Source organism: Cryptotermes secundus, unplaced genomic scaffold, assembly GCF_002891405.2.
Source record: "Cryptotermes secundus unplaced genomic scaffold, Csec_1.0 scaffold4169, whole genome shotgun sequence".
In the NCBI taxonomy this organism is placed as follows: domain Eukaryota; kingdom Metazoa; phylum Arthropoda; class Insecta; order Blattodea; family Kalotermitidae; genus Cryptotermes; species Cryptotermes secundus.
This window is the reverse complement of record NW_019741381.1, coordinates 1-4,922: the sequence shown is the minus strand read 5'-3', so window position 1 is coordinate 4,922 and position 4,922 is coordinate 1. Positions and strand designations below refer to the sequence as shown.

The window sequence follows — 4,922 nt, the reverse complement described above, 5'->3', positions numbered from 1 at the left end:
TTTTCTTGGAAAGAACAACATAATTTGAGCAGCCATGTGTATGTGTCCTTTCTTAATAAAATATGACTAAATTTTCACTAAAATTGGTATGAAAGTGATGTTACAGGGGCTCATAATCAAGATGTAGTTTTAAATCCCGTACTTAAATAATACCAAAGATGACAGTCATCCATATTTTCAGAGAGGAGGTGATTTCCCCAACTATTACACAAGAATTTTAATATTATGTATGCAATCTTGAGTGTGGTGTAGGGATATGGACCAAGCTTTCCCCTCACTTCTGACAAAGCCAAAACTTTTGTTAATTTTTTCTTAATTATACCAGGTTGTGGTTTAATTCTAATAAACTGTAGGTCTCATATGCTCGTCAACTTCATCTTCACTATTACCCTATCAACAGCAAAATAAGAATTCTGACCTACAAACGATCCTCTTTAAAATGTAATCATTGTTACAGGACAGGCAGAAACCAGTGTGATCAAATATATATACATATATATAACTAACTGAGAAGCTAAAAGCCACTCAGCTAGTCAAGTGCTATTCAGTTCCCTTTATGGAACCCAAAGGTTCATTGCTGTGTTCACAAGAACACGTCACTTGTCCCTAACCTGAGCCAAATGAATCCAGTCCACAACCTCCAATACTCCTTTCAGTTCCATCTTAATATTATCCTCCCAATTAAGACTAGGTCCTCCAAGTGGGTCTATTCTCTTCAGGTTTTCCAACTGAAACTTTGTATACAGCTCTTATTTGTCTGTAGTTTATTTAATGATGCTGTCAGTAACTATATGCCAGTAGTCCTAAAACTAAATGACTGATTGACAGTAAATAATGTATTTAAAAGGATGTGGAAGCAAGCAGACATGACCTAATTTAAGGTACTATCATAATAATCAGTGTCCTGGCTGAGATTCAAACTAGGCATCTCCCAGACACAAGTCAAAACCATCACCACTTGAATCACTTTCCTCAGTGTATGCATGTTTCATCTCTGTCACGTGTGACACCACAACTTATATACATATAGACACACATATACACAATGTGAACAACATTTTGTATGACAAACCTTTAGCAATTGTTAAGAAAAACCCTAAAACCTTAAATACTCAACATAAAGGCTAGTAAACATAATCTTGATCAATATGTGTGCACATTTTCATGTTTTATATATATACATATTGTGATGTGGATGGTGCAACAAGAAGTAGGGGTCACCTGAACTCTGTGTTTCCACGAGTGATGTTATGTACCCCCACTCCTATCATTACCCAATCCTCAGTAAACACCCTTCCCTGCGAGGCTGTGACGTCACGCAACAGGGAAGCCAGTGCAGCGACTGTTGCTAGGCAACCGGTAAACATGGCGTCACGCACACAGGGGAGTTTGTGCAGCGCCTATTGCTAGGCAATGCGTAGGTAGAAACACCTGACAACAATACCTGATATCTGTTGCCGAGCAGCAAGGTGTTCTCTATGTTGTCGGTGCTGAGCCTAAATACGAGTAAGGAGCAGCGAACATTGTTCAGTGAGTAGTAAGGATCGAGCCAGTTATGAGTGATTAGTGAGTGAGTTACTAGAGTGAGTAGTGAGTATTGAGTGAGTTACTACAGAGAGAGTAAGTTAGTCAGTTAAAATGTAGCAGCCGCCGAAGTCAGTTGTGTCGAGTGCATGGCAGTGACTACAGGATAAGTAATTGTGATACTACCGATGGCAGTAATTGTGAGATTGTAAATTGTGTAAGTGTGAAAGTGAATGTGAACAAATTCGCTAGATCCAAGACGGCGTGAAGTTATTTGTCGCGCGACATACACCCAACACATGACAGTATGTTCACTACCTCAGTCATCACACAATAAACTCACAAACCTGCACAACAGACAAGCCTGTAATTTTTAAATAAAAAATATTTCATATAAATCTGTGGATATGTTTATAACCTATCATATAAAATTACATGTCTAACTTCACTGTTAAACAGGAATTCAAGTGTACTGTTTTCAGATGGTGGACCATATTATTTTACATTCTACATAAACACAACATTAATAACAAACACTAAGATTCGTTGCCACACTAACTATAGGACCTTATATGATGATGCACTCTCACTCTCCCCACATCAGGACTTCTGAGTCATTATACTCACATTAACGACTGAAGAGAATAAACAAGAATGGCAGCGGGGAAGAATTCAATGGCACAACATATCCTAAGTGCACCCTTACTCTAGGACAGGCATGTCCAATGTGTCGATCACGATGGACCGGTCGCTCGCAGAACAATTTTTAGTCAATCTCAGAGGCCTATAAGGAAATTATATGTGAAAGGCATGTAAATTCACTTGTAATATAATGTGATTATATTCAGATTTTGAAGGGAAAATATGTATTAGTCATTCCTATTTTTCTGTTCTTAATGAACAAGGTAAGTCTGTACTTTCAACATATTGTAACGTGTTTCGTTACTGAAGACGACGCCGTAGAGATTGTTGATTGGTTTATTTAACAATCTACAAGAAATGGCTACAATTAATTATCACAATGTTACGGGTTTCCACACTTTACAAACCCTACAACAAAATCTCTTAACACTATCTTCAAGAGTCTTCACGTATTAATAATGCGGGAACTATACAAGTCTCCCTGAATTACACATTCCAGAGATGACTGGTTATCACTGGTTATTGCACACGCGTCTGTAGCTCGTAACTTGCGAACTGAGAACTCGTTGATAACGCACTGACTCTCGCTTGCTGCTCAGCCGGCTTTTATTCCGTTCACTGTTGCTAGTTGTGACGTGGCGTATAGCCTAACAACGCTGTTACCCCTTGGTGACGTCACCGCTGTTGACTCGCTTTGCATAGCTTCAAGGTTGCGGGGACTCGGCTAACTTCGGCTCCGCTCGTGACTTCACAGCGGGGAGAGTGGCGGGGTGATGACTCGCCTATTACGCGAGCGCTACGTTACCGCTATGTGCCGCTGGGGAGGTAGGGGTCAACATTTCACACTGCTCCCTCCTTAAGGCTGTTCGTTCCGAATAGCCTAACCGTGCATCCCCGTTCCTTTTCCTCGGTGGCTGTTCTTGCAGTGTCTCCTGTTGTTTCGGCTACTCTTCTTGCAGCGACTATTCTTCATCCGTTACATCCGCTCCCCTCTTAAGACAAAGCTCATCTGGAGCGGTTTCCTTTCAGCTCGCCAGAAGATCCAGTTGTGTCCCATTCATCCATCACTTTCATTCTTCCTTGGGAGGCCGGTACTTCTACACTACCGGTTTCTCCTCTGCTTGAAGTCTCTTTTTCCGTTTTGGAGGGGGTCGTCCCCTCCACGAGGTCCACTCCTTCATCAGGTCTTTCGTCGGAAATTTCTTACATCGACGTAACAGCTCTTGATGCGTTGTTTGCACTCGCCGACGTCGTTGTTCCTCCTGGACTTCCAGCCGCTGGCTGGTACGAGACCTTGGTGCCAAGTCCTTTCTCCGGTATCCGAAGGTTCCCTGGGGAGTTTCCTTCTTGAAGTCATTTCTCCGTTGTGCCACTGTCGCGCGACGGGATATCTTCCTGCAGATGGTAGCCAACTTTATCCGGGACGCATGATATCCTCGGGTCCAAGATTTCCTGAAGATGTTTCTCCGGTGCCATGATACTCTTGCACGGCGGGACACCTTCCTGCTGACGGCCAATTTATTCTGGGGTCCGCAATTTTCCCGTATCGGGTTCTTCATAATTCGTCGCTTTTTTCGGTCCCTACGCTTTTCTTCTTCGGTTCTCCGACCGGCATTACTTCGGCGTCTTGTACGGGTACCTGTAGTAGTTCTGCCGCCTCAGGTTTCCTGTTCGCTGAAGTCGGCTCTTCTTCTTCTGGACGTGCCTCCATTTCTTGGCAGGGCATCGTCACCCCAACCGGTATCACTATGGGGACCTCTTCTTGTTGTGCCATCGCAGGTTTCATGTCCACTGTGGCTGGCTTTTCTTCTTCTTGCCCAGTTTTCGAGTAAGCGTCTAATTTTGCCATGAAATCTTCGTGATGTGTTTTCATGTTGGCCTCCATTCTTGCCAGCATTTTGATTATTCGCTGCATATCTTGTTTCTCCATTTTGTAGTAGTAGAATAGTCGAAGCAGTCGTATGTTTAATTATTCTTTGAGGCGTATTTAAGCTCATAAAAATTCTGACACCAAATTGTCACGTGTCTTGAGTTCGAAGCTCGTTGGTCACGTGTGTAAGTCCAAATCCCACTTCTGACACCAGTGTAACGTGTTTCGTTACTGAAGACGCCGTAGAGATTGTTGATTGGTTTATTTAACAATCTACAAGAAACGGCTACAATTAATTATCACAATGTTACGGGTTTCCACACTTTACGAACCCTACAACAAAATCTCTTAACACCATCTTCAAGAGTCTTCACGTATTAATAACACGGGAGCTATACAAGTCTCCCTGAATTACACATTCCAGATATGACTGGTTATCACTGGTTATCGCACACACATCTGTAGCTCGTAACTTGCGAACTGAGAACTCGTTGATAACGCAATGACTCTCGCTTGCTGCTCAGCCGGCTTTTATTCCGTTCGCTGTTGCTAGTTGTGACGTGGCGTATAGCCTAGCAATGCTGTTACCCCTTGGTGACGTCACTGCTGTTGACTCGCTTTGCATAGCTTCAAGGTTGCGGGGACTCGGCTAACTTCGGCTCCGCTCGTGACGTCACCGCAGGGAGAGTGGCGGGGTGATGACTCGCCTATTACACGAGCGCTACGTTACCGCTACGTGCCGCTGGGGAGGTAGGGGTCAACATGTCACAATATGTTGCTTTTACAAGAAACATCATGTGTCATGTTACTTTTACCAATATTTTTGCTTAAAGTGAGGTAAGACGATAGGAGGGGGTGGTAGATCACTGGCAGTTTTGACACTAAA

General features: G+C 43.1%; 1 non-coding gene across 1 annotated transcript in view; it reads right to left on the bottom strand.

Annotated features, from left to right (window-relative positions):
* The window catches only part of LOC111872761, a 13,146-nt gene extending 10,817 nt beyond the window's left edge, over window positions 1-2,329 (bottom strand). The window contains exon 1 of the transcript XR_004513944.1: window positions 2,152-2,329. This is a non-coding gene — a transcript (uncharacterized LOC111872761). The remainder of the gene's footprint in view (window positions 1-2,151) is intronic.
* Window positions 2,330-4,922: the final 2,593 nt, after the last annotated feature.